This window comes from Mus caroli, chromosome 3, assembly GCF_900094665.2.
Source record: "Mus caroli chromosome 3, CAROLI_EIJ_v1.1, whole genome shotgun sequence".
Lineage (NCBI taxonomy): Eukaryota > Metazoa > Chordata > Mammalia > Rodentia > Muridae > Mus > Mus caroli.
The window spans coordinates 128,419,834-128,432,473 of record NC_034572.1 but is presented as its reverse complement, the minus strand read 5'-3'; positions in this window follow the sequence as shown (position 1 = coordinate 128,432,473).

The window sequence follows — 12,640 nt, the reverse complement described above, 5'->3', positions numbered from 1 at the left end:
ATAATATATCATTTTGGTGGTTTCAAGTTTTGCCCCCATAGACTTATGTGTTTAAATGTGTGGACCACAAGGAACAGCAGTATTAGGAGATGTGGCCTTGTTGGAGAATGTATGTCCTTGTTAGAGGAAGTGTGTCACTGTGGGGGTGGGTTTTGAAGTCTCCTATGCTCAGGCTCAGCCACCTCCTGGCTGCCTTCAGATAAAGATGCAGATCTCTCAGCTTCTTCTCCAGGACCATGTCTGCCTGCAGGGTGCCATACTTCCTGCCATGATGATAATGGACAGAACCTCTGAAACTATATAAGCCAGCCCCAATTTCATGTTTGCCTTTATAAGATTTGTTTTGGTCATGGTGTCTTTTCACAGTATTTATGTCATCTTTTGAGTGAATTGAACTTAAACCATCAAATATTACAGGTGAAGGACTTATTAAACATTATTTAGTTGTATGTTTATATATTAATCCTGTGTAGATTCTAGGGATGAGGTCTCTGTATGGAAATCACTTATTTAAGGGTACTTAATGTGTTTGCATAGTACTTAAATAAAGGATCAAAAGATGACTGTGTGACTAAGGAGGAAGTTCTTAGAAAAAGATGCTGAGATAATCTACTATATATCTACTGTGGGTGCAGATGTTAAAACAGGGGTTATGATTAATTTATAATAACATGATGATAGCTATAACTCGATTAAAAAAGCTGCAGGCAAGAGGATGGCTTTGGGAGGTGATTTTTACAAAATATAGTGGAGTCTTAGATTCTTACCATCTTGGAAAAGAAATCAGTTATTTTGTTTTTAACATACAACTTGTGCATAATTTGGTGGCTCCCTATGATGTGTTACTCCATGTATTCATTATGGAATGTTCAAATCAGCGAAGTAATATCTACCACTTCAAACAGTTATCATTTTTTTGTTTAGGAAACCTTCAATATCCTTTCTTGTGGCTTTAAAAATACATAATTAAGGCCTCATATGGTGGTCCCAGCCCCTAGGAGGCAGAGCCAGGCAGATCTTTTTGAGTTCAAGGTCAGCTTGGTCTATATAGGAGTTCCAGGTGAGTCAGAGATACATGAAACTTTGTCTCTAAATGAATAAATAAATAAATAAAGTAATTAAGTTTTATTATGTATAGTCATCTAGTATGCAACAAAATACTAGGATTATTTTTTATCTACCCACAATTGTTGAACAACTCCAACCTTTTAAATTTTATTATTTTTATTTTTAAATTTTTCAATGTGCATACTCATTGTATATTAGTAGGTTATGTAAAAAACATTTTCATAAGGTATATGTTGTACATTAAGCATTCTCCTTCTATTCCTACTTCTAACATTCTTTCTGAATTTGCCACTTCAAAAATCATGCTCATCTTTCTGACTACTATGGATTGTAGGCTGTTGAGGTATATGTAATGGCTACATAGGTGTAGCCCTCCATTTATCACAGAGTTGTGTCCCAGTTGTAGCTTTGGCTGTTTACTCTCATGATCTAGTGGCTCACTGAGAGCCTTGACTTACTGTCTGCCACTCCCCAGCATGATCACCGTGCTATACTGCTGATTATAAGCACTGGACAAGTTTAAAACCTCAAATTTGAGTGATAATTTCTACTGAATGCTTAGTACTTTTTCCCTCTGTAATAAGTTGAATCATTATACTGTGAAGACTATCTGTTCAATAAAACCCAAAAGTTGGAGTAATACAAATTTCCTGACTTCCAGGTATTCAAAGTTTAGGTTATAATCAATTCTGAGTTCAGTCTTTATGTCTTAAGATACATTAAAAGGAGGCAGTTCACTACATGTGTCCGTATAAAAGCTAGTTATGATTAGTACCCGATTTTATTTATTTATTCAGTGTGTGTGTGTGTGTGTATGTGCACATGTGAAGGCTAGAAGTCAACACTGTGTTTGTTCCACAATGTAATCCCACAATGTAAATAAAGTGGGGACACTTTATTATTTATTTATTTATTTATTTATTTATTTATTTATTTATTTATTTTTGAGACTGGAGTCTCACTGAACCCAGAGCTCATCGATTTGTCTAGACTTACTGCCAGTCAAGTTCTGAGATCTGCTTGTCTCCATTATTGCCCCAGTGCTAGGGCTACAGATAGATACCACTCTATCCAGATATTTGTGTGGGTTCTGGGCCTCCAAACTCTGATCCTCATGTTTGTATAAAAAGCACTTCATGAATTAACCTGTTTCCTCAGACACACAGCCTTGGGTTTATGCCACAGACCCTCTGGGTCCCTTGGTCTGTGTGGAACGGGTCTCTGGTCACAGGTGGGCAAGGAGTTGGCAAATGAATGACAGACAGTTGCAACACAAGAGGTTGTGTAGAATCTGAATGTAATTTTTCAAATTGAGCATCAAACTTTTTATACAGAAGAAAATAGGGAAGTTAGGTGACACATTGGCAAGGTACAAATGAGGTTACCATATGCTTAATGACTCTTACACAAAACAGAGGAATGTAAACACAAAGACTGGCAGGAACTGGGCAATAAAACAACTGAGACAAAGTCAGCCCTATCTAAGGTCAGCTATAGTCTTAGAAGCCAGGTGTGAGGTCTTTATACTCCTAGGGCAAGGGCTTTCACACCCAAGTCATGGTTCTAATTAGGAAGTTCTGCTCTAGCTAACCATCTCATGAATAATGCAATACTCTAAAACCACAGCCCCATCTACTTCCTAAATCATTGTAAATTACTGTATATGGGAGCGACTTGGCTTTTATTCTAAGTGATACTGTAATACCAGAGGCAATTCTGAATGTCACTGAATAGGCAACATTCTTACTGAATTCCAAGCCCATGGTCAGCTCAAGGACTTTCTAGGACATTGGAACATTGGCGAAAGCTTAGCTATGTCAAAATTCAATCTTAAAAGGCACTTATAATAAGATAATACCAAAAGAGAGCACGTGGATCCATACACCACACTAACTCGGGGATAGGGTATGAGTATATGGGTTAATGAGAATGCCAAAGTTCCAGGAGGTGAGTTTCCGTGAAACTCTTTGCCTTGTGAGTGCTCCCAGGCTTCTCAGCCTGTCAAGCAGACTTCACTGGAGTGTGTGTGGCAGGTTTAGTAACACATTCATATATAAAATTATTGTGTGTATTCTATGAAATTCATATGTAGTGATAGAGAAAACAAATGTTTCTTACTAATGGCACTAATGAAATGAGTTTTTTTGGCCTAAGACTAGATTACTGTTAGCAAACCTGTTGCCATTTCAGAGCTATAAACTACTGGAGATGTTTATGTAAGATTTGTTTGAAAATGGACAAATTGAACATAAGAGAGTTTCAATGGTCAAGAAACATATACAATTACTCTCATAGGTAATTATAGAAGTGGAAATAAAAACGGTTATCTTTCATGACTTCAGACAGGTTAATATAGAACAGTGTGAAGCAATTTGGTGGGGGGTATAAACTGGTATAACAAATTCAGAGAGTAATATTATAGTGACTACTGAATCAAAATGTGTATTCCTCATGAATCACCAATTTGATTGTTAGGTGTGTACATCAGAGAAAGTTCTACCCACAAAAGTGTGGACAAGGATGCTCATTAAATCATTACTTATAATCAAAGACTGAAATAACTGAAACGTGAGCAGAGATGGATTATCATTTCATACTCTGTGCCCCTCTCTGGTTCTCTGTCTTTCTATGGATCTAGCTGTATGTATATATGTGTGAATATGCATGTGTGTGTGCATATATGATTGTTAATCTTGCTTACTAACTTTTTAGGTCACAGTATGTACAAATCTGGCCAAAACTTGACTAGATGTTTCCCGGAAGGTGTTCATTAAATGAGGTTACTATTTAACTTAGCATGGTGACTAAAAACAGATTGCTCTACATAATATGAGTGGGCCCTCATGTTAAAAATTTAAAGGCCACGAGAGAATAATGACTGACCTCTCTGGGGAAGAGGTGATTCTGACTGAGGATTGGATTTGCTGTCCTGCAAGCATTGGACTTAGTCCCATTCCCAGTAGCACGAGTCAACTCCTTCACAGTCTCTCCCTGCTCCCACAAGCATCCATGCACACACAGACACATAACCTCTCTCTGCTCCCACCAGTGTTGGTGCAGACACAGACACAGACACAGACAGACACATAACATTAGTTCTGTTTCTCTGCAGACAGAGACTACATCACTTGTTCTCGTAGTGTATAATCCTCTCATTACTTTCACTTTACTTGTAATGGCTTTCCTATTTCTCAAACCCCACAAAGGCTGCCTTGCTGCAGGACTCCACACCAGCCATTCTCTCTGCTCAAATGCTGTTCTTGGAGATGGGCACCCAGCTCACATGTGTGCCTCACTCACGCCCCTTCTCAAATTGAATCCCAAATCTGATGGGAACTGTCAATCAGCGAGTGCTCCCTTATCTCATCTTACCCTCAGATTCTGATTCCAACACCATGTGCTTGTGTCCTCTCAAAATGTAGGTTGAAATCCTAGACACCAGAGTAAATGGTATTAAGAGATACTGCTTCTGGGAGGCGATTCCATCTTTAAAAGCCATTTCTTTAGTTGGGTGATGGTGGCACATGCCTTGAATATCACCACTCAGGAGACAGAAGTAGGCAGATCTCTGAGTTAGAGGTCAGTCTGCTCTACAGAGTGAGTTCTAGGACAGAGTCAAATAAAGAAACCCTGTCTTGAAAAATCAAAACTAACGACCAAAACCAAAACCAAACAAATACCACAACAAAACAAAACTACTTCTTTAATGAAATTATATGTGTGTGTGTGTGTGTGTATGTGTGCACACCTATACCAGAAAGGGCATTAGATAACAGCATCTGCCATCTCTATGCCTGCTTTTCTCTGAGTCTCTCTTCCCCCCACCCTTGTCACTGTCTCCCTCTCAATCACCCTCTTGCCCCTCCCCATTTCCCCTTTCTCTTAGTGGGTCTGTTTAGCATGAAACTCTCTAAGTAGATAGATAAGGCTGGCTTGGAACTTACACAGATCCACTTTGTCTCCCTTTTAGTGCTGGATTTAAGCTGTGGGTCACTATGCCTGGCTGAGATCACACTTTTATAATATAGCCTTAGTGCCCCATGAAAGAGATACAGAGATGGCACCTTCTCTCCTCTGCCATGGGAGGGCAAAGGAAGGAAGTGCTGTCTTCAAGAAGGTTCTATGCCCCAATATAGGGGAATGCCAGGAGTGGGTGGGTTGGGGAGTGTGGTGGGGGGTAGTAGGGAATTTTTGGAGGTAAAACTAGGAAAGGGGATAACATTTGAAATGTAAATAAAGAAAATATCTAATAAAAATGAGAAAAAAGTAAAAATAAGAAGAGTTGCAAAAAAATTCTCTTCACAAATTAAAATTTCCTTTTTGAATGGCAGATGTCATGGCTAGCCTTTCAATAGAATTCAAAATTTGTGATTTGTAGGTAAGATAAATAAAATCCACATCTAACTAGATATAGGGTAGAAAAAGAGGAAGATTATGAGCCATTAATGGAAATAGTCACCCTTTATATATATAAGCCGTGAGTCACCTAATGATTGAACCACTTAATGTAAGAAAAAAATTACCCACAATTTGATATATATATATGAAATTCCCATTCTCCTGGGGATGTCTACTGCCATAGTATCTAGTGTCTCTATTCTAGGGGGTACAGTGAGAAACCACTGCAATGACCACCATAGTATGGTTGAGGGAAAGGTTTTATTGTGAATAAGAGACAGAAAATATCCAGAGGCATCTGAAAGGGTCCAGACCAGAAAGAAAAACTGACAGGACATGACAGAGTGATCTACAAGAGAAGGGAGGACAGCAAGAGAGGAAATAGGGAGAAATTAGCCAGTGTAGAGGTGTGAGCACTAGTGTGTGTGTGTGCGCGCGTGCGCGCGCATGTGCGCACACTCGCGCTCATGTGTGTGGAGGGAATCTGAGGTGAGGAGCACCAAAATCTAGCATGGGCTTTGAAATGTGTGACAAGTACTTGCAATACTGAGGGAGCCTGGAGGCCAGCACATTTTTGTATGCAGCCACAGATAACCATAAGTCCCTCTGCCAGAGGTAAGGGAAAGGACTCATTTGGCAGATGGGAACTGGTTTCACAAGTTCCTAAGGCATGCTGGCTTTTATCAAACCACCAGAAATTCTCTTGTAGTTCAGCTTGAGCTCATTTCTGGATATCAGGACTGCCTGAGGCCGAACAGTGACTGACCATTTAAAACTGTTTAAAAATCTGCTCATTCTACACTTAGGAATGCAAGCAACAGAATGTTTTTGAAGTTTTTTAGTCAATGGATGACACTTGCTTTAGTGAAAGCTTCTTGGGAAGATTCTCCTAGGGTCAGCCAATCGGCAGCAGATTGGACTCAACTCATTAAGCAGCATTCCACTGGATGTTAGCCAATATCCATTACTGGATGTTAGCCAATATCCATTGCTCATGTCTGAGTAATCGGCCTTCTAGGGCATCGACCTAATTCTGTCTGTAGTTTTGGAATACTATCCATTCCTGAATCCATATTACCAAAGAACCCCACAGGAGATCATTTTTCCAATCTGCTTAGAAAAGTTGTGTCTCATCAGTCTAGTTTTCCCTTGTTTAGGATAGTCATAAATTCTACTCTATTTTTTTTTTTTCAGCTACAGAGAGATGTTTTACATTTTGGCAAGCTAGGGTAAATTTAGGTCTTTAACAGTTTATGTAGGTTACAGATGTTTAGAGGCATAAAACCTGATGAAAATTTACAGCTTCAGCCTCTTGGTTACTTCTGGGAACCTGAGACTGCTCAGTAGCTTCAAGTCTGTTTGTAAGGACAGGGATACAATTATAATGTATGCCAAATGGAACTTGTGGCATATGGTTGAACATTTAGTTATTTGTCATAATTTTTGTACAGATGAAGTATTTTGCAGCTAAAATTTAATTTCAAAATTGCGTCTTTCTATTCTGAAAATGAATAGAAAGGAAATGAGCTTTGGAGTCAGAAATAATTGGGTTTAACTTTTAGTTTGGCACTTACCAGCTCTGTGACCTTGGGCAAATTACTAAAGCTCTGTAAATTGAGCTTTGATTTATAAAACTCTTTAATGAAGCTGAGAGAATTATGGAAAAGTCCTTGCATAAAGCATAGATGTTGAATTAATTCTGTTTTCTTGTTTCCTGTAATTTACCTAGCTATTGCTCTTTGGATGATATTAAAAAGTTAATTGATAATTCCCTTAGAATATATCACAGTGTGTGACACTGTGTTAGTCTTTGATGCCAGAAAGAAGCCATTCCTTTGACCCGTTATGGATTGTTTTTACATGTCTTTGGCTCTGATTTTCCCCATGAACAACCAGATTGTAAGAATATTTAAAACTCACCCTTTAAACATGTAGTAACGTATTTTGAGCTGAGGAGATTCATGGGATTAAGTGGTCCATTTACAGATTTATGAATCTAGGACATTTTATTTTGTAGAAATTTTATACCCCACTTACTTGAACTGTGATAGGTCTAATATATTATCTTGGGTTAGAAACTTACCTGTTTTGAGATATTTGAGGTCAATGAATGCCAAAGATATATCAGACTCTTTTAAAGATTGTATCAGCATTAAAGAGAGTGATTGACAGGTACCAAGGGCAGCTGATCACCCAAACAGATAGCCCGCAGGATTTTCGTTTTCAACTTCTCTACTCTTTTTGATTAGATGAAACTGACTTTTTCCAATCATCACTCCAGCCCAGTTCTTCCATTTCTCTAGGTGTTTCTCAATGATAGATGTTGCTGTGAACAAAGAAATAAGTATAAATGATGTCATAGGTTTTTTTTTTTTTTTTTCATCTTGGCACAAATCTAGACCTATCTGGACAAGGAAGACTGTGGGCTGCCTGTGGGCGTGTCTGTGGGGCATTGCCTTGAATGATGCTTGATGTAACCTACTATGGGTAGTATCATCCCTGGACTGGTGGCCTGGGCTGTATAAGAAAATACAGATGAGAAAGCCATTGGGAGTAAGCTAGTAACTATCATTTCTTCATGATCTCTGCTTCAGTCCCTGCCTTCCTCTTCCTGTCTTGAGTTCCTCCAAGATGGACTGTAACTTATAAGCCAAATAAAGTCTTTCATTCTCTAAGTTGATTATGGTCATGGTGTTTATCATAGTATCAGAAAACAAGCTAGGACAGGGCACAAGACCATTACCAAATTGACACACCCCTATTATCTTCAGCACTTTCTTGGGAACTATTTTTCTGAAGGATTTTTCTAGCTGTTTGAGTCAGTTGAGGCTGCTATAAATTACCACCAGGCCTTAAAAGCAATAAAATCCCTCTGTCACAGTTCTGGAGGCAAGATGTCCAAGTTCAGAATTTCTGCAGGGCAAGGCTCAAACTGAAGGCTCCTTCTGCGTAGGTGACTGTCAGCTTCACACTGCATCCTCATGATTAACCACCACACTGAATAGTGTCTAAGTTTCTATTCCTGTTTTATAATGTCTACTACGGGTTTTCATTTTGGGTTATTATGAGATTTATACAAAACATGTTAGAGTTACACATTCCTATTTATCCTGAAAACAGCTTAACTTCAAGTACAAAAAGCAACTCTCTGTAAGACAGTTTATTGATATTGTAATTTACACATTTTAACATGTGTATATTATGCAAGTATTAGAATTATGGATATTTAAAATATACTTTTAAAAAACTTTCCACTAGAGTTAAAATTGTTTTTACATTAAATACTATATATTATTAGAGAATTTTGAATTTGACTGTACTGTGATGTTTTATGTGCTAATGGTTATCTGTTCATTTTGCTTCAAAATACTTACTCCAGCCTGCCTTTCCTCCCTTCTTCCTCCCTCCCTCGCTCCCTCCCTTTCTCTTCTCTTCTCTTCTCTTCTCTTCTCTTCTCTTCTCTTCTCTTCTCTTCTCTTCTCTTCTCTTCTCTTCGCTTCGCTTCGCTTTGCTTCTCCGCTTCGCTTTGCTTTTCTTCTTTCTTTCTTTCTTTCTTTCTTTCTTTCTTTCTTTCTTTCTTTCTTTCTTTCTTTCTTTCTTTCTCTCTTTCTTTCTTCCTTCCTTCCTTCCTTTCCTTCCCCTCTTTCCTCCCTCCCTCCCTCCCTCCCTCTCTCCCTCCCTCTCTCTCTTTCTTTCTCTCCTTCCTTCCTTCCTTCCTTCCTTCCTTCCTTCCTTCCTTCCTTCCTTCCTTCCTTCCTTCCTTCCTCCCTCCCTCCCTCCCTCCCTCCCTCCCTCTCTCTCTCTCTCTCTCTCTCTCTCTCTCTCTCTTTCTCCTATTTTCTTCTTTCTTCCTTTCTTCTCTTTTGATACAAAGACTCACTATGTAGCTTTAGGTTGTTCTGGAACACTATGTACACCAGGCTGGTCTCAAGCCCATAACAATCGTTTTGCTGCAGTCTCCTGAGTGTTGGTATTAAAGGTATGCATTATCATAGGTGGTCTTTCAGCAATTTTTATAAGGCAGATCTAATGATGGTTTTGTGTAAGATTTGGTGTTAGGGGCTTCCTTTTCCTGTAATTTTGCTTCCTGGACAGCACAAAATGAGATTTGCTCTGCCACTCACCAGGAGCCTCTTTATAGGCCTAGAGCAGTGGGTCCACATGACACTGGGCTCAAACCTATGAAACTGGGATCCAAAAAAAAAAAGTATCCTTTTAGTTGTTGGTTTCAGATGTTTTGACATAGGAATAAAATCATTGTACTGATTTATTTGAGTCCCGAGCCTCATTTTGTTTCAGCCTAGTTCCAAGGGATATATGTCTTCTGCCATTTCTTGTGTTCTCTGTTGGGTCAGGCATAAAAGAGTCTCCTAGAGACTTTCTAGGAACACTTTAGTATCTGGACATATGCATCTTGTTCTCCCCTCTCCATTGGAGAAACTATATACCCTGGGGGATACTCTTTGTGTAGCTTTGTGCCAGCCCAGGAAAGAAAGTCCAGCTAAGTCAAGTGACTCCTCTTACTTTTAACACTATCTTTCTTAGTTTCACTGGCTCACTGTGCTACTCTCATTTAGGTTCCAATATTTGCACAAAAGCATTCTTAGTTTGTGGCTAATTGGTAGCTGTAAATGTAACTTTTATTTGCCTGATGTAATTGTTGTCTTAGAGGCTTACTGCTGAATAAGTTCACTCTTTCTAATTCTTTCTGAACTCTGGCTGTCTGTGCCAACTCAGCTGTTTTGGCTCAAACTCTTCTTCAAGCTGACTGATTCAGTCCGGCTTCTCTTAGCTTCTCACTGAATTGCTCTTCTTGGCCTCAAACTAACTCTGGAAATTTGTTCTAATCTTCTGGTCCTTTAGCCTTTGCTGACCTGCACTGAACTGTATGTACTCACAAAGGAACTCAACTCCACTGCCCTGCACTCACTGCACTGACTCCCTACTCACAGTCTGACTGACTTTCTCTCCCTTTGCTGCTCTTAAATAGCTCCCCTTTCCTGTGCTGTTCTCGTGAGAGAAGGTAATATCCTATCACTGACTCATTCTGTCAAATCTTTCTCTGATTTATCACTTTGTCTGTCCCTCAATGAGACATCACTTTCAAACATGGTTGTTTCCTTCTACAAACTAACTTTACCATTATTGTTTTTGATAAGATGTGTACTAAGGACATGTCTGTATTCCAGACAGAAGAATTAAGAGTCAGTGGCATGTCTGTTTTCCAGCTAGATCACAGAAATGGAAGCCTTTGGATGTGATCCCTTCTAGAGCAGCCATATTGCTATAAGGGAACCCAATGTGGGAAATTTATGTTTTACCATCTTGTTGACACAGACCCATCTTTTCATTCCTTTGTTTAAATGATGAAACTGATGCTGTATCACCAATCAAGACACTATATTGGTCACTGTATTACTCCCATTGTAAACTATCTGGGACAGGTATGAAGAAAAGAGGGTTATATCATTCATAGTTTTAAATGTTGAAGAGTCAATTCTGAGTGGTGGTCATGGTCACTTGGCTTCAGGTAACATAATGGATGACATAATGGTGGACTATCAAGTGTGATAAATTTTACGGAACAAGAGAAAAAGTTGTTGGAAGATAGGCAGACAGACAGATAGCAAGTGATAGAGATCATGGTTAGAGGAGTGAGAGAGTGAGGAGATACTAGCATTCCTCTTTCCTAACAGTTTTCTCTTGCAGAACCTAAGGTTTCTGGAGAGCCATGATAGCCTCCATCAGGAGAGTGTCCCCAGTGGGCTCACTATCCTTTACTAGACTCTATTTCTTGCAGTTTCTATCACTTCCTAACATTGCAACATGAAGACAAAGCTTCAAGGACATGAACCCCTGTCAGATAGATATACTTAAATCACATTAGTCAGAGACATAACATCTACATACAAATATATTTAAGTGAAATAGTAGTTTACTTCACTTGAGACAAATCAAGTAAATAACCATTTGGGGTATTCAAAATGAAAAGTATGAAGATTTAGCTCTCTGAGATTTTGTTTTTCCTTGGTTTTGTATGTTCTATCATAGTTATAGTATCTTGTCTGCTACCCAGATTAGATGCAATGTTTCACGAAGAGTCTGAACCATGAAGAGTATGATGTTCTCTGCTGCTGTCCTGAGACAAGGGGACACGCATGTCACTCGAAATACACTCACTTTTTTACAATGCCCTTTGAACTCTTTGTTTCATATTAAACCTGGAATCAACTAAAATCCTCAGGTGTCTTTTTCCATCAGTTCTGATGCCAAGTTGAATGTTCTTAAGACTCTAGTACAATTGATTTTTTAAACAAAAACAAACAGGAAATAAAATGTCAAACCTGCTATTAAATTTCACTTTGATTTCTCCTTACCAGTGATCCAGCCTATTCAGATATTTTTGGATTTTTATTTTCTCTTTTGATTTATTGGCTATTTTCCAAGAACTGTGCTGAAAGTGTGAAAATGCTTACTATAATTTCATTCAAATAATTGATTAAAAAAAAAAAACGAACAGAAATGAGCCAAGGGCTGCAGTTTTCTGTGTCTCATTAGAGGTACAATCCCTTTGGGTTTACATCAAATCTTTGATCAAGGTAAAAATCTCTGTGTATTTACAGATGTAAAAAAAGCAACAGTTCAGATCTAATGTGTATGTCTTTGTATCCCCTTGCCATTCTTATATCAATTATTTTCTTTGTGTTTTTGACATTGTGACTGTACTCTCTCATGGAGAGACTTTTCTCTGATCATGTTTATATAATGTTTTGAGTGCTTCTGTGCTTAGATATGGCTCATTCATTCCTTTATTGGTAACTGGCCATTTAGGAGTATAACTATAAACAGTTACTTAATGTTCAGTCTTTAAGCATTTGTTTCTTGTTTGCCATGAGTTTGTAAGACTTTCTAACTAATTGGTGTTCATTAGCATTCTAAAGTACAACTTCCAACAAAGGACCCTGATTGATATTTTTATGATGCTAGAACATTACCTATAGGACAAACAGAATGAACCAGTAGCCTGATCTAAAAGCTACTCATTCTACATTCCTTAATTGCTTAACACTGATTTCATGTTGGGTCTGTCTTAGTTACAGTTTCCATTGCTGTGAAGAGACACCATGACCAAGGCAACTCTTATAAAGGACAGCATTTAATTGGGATTGGCTTA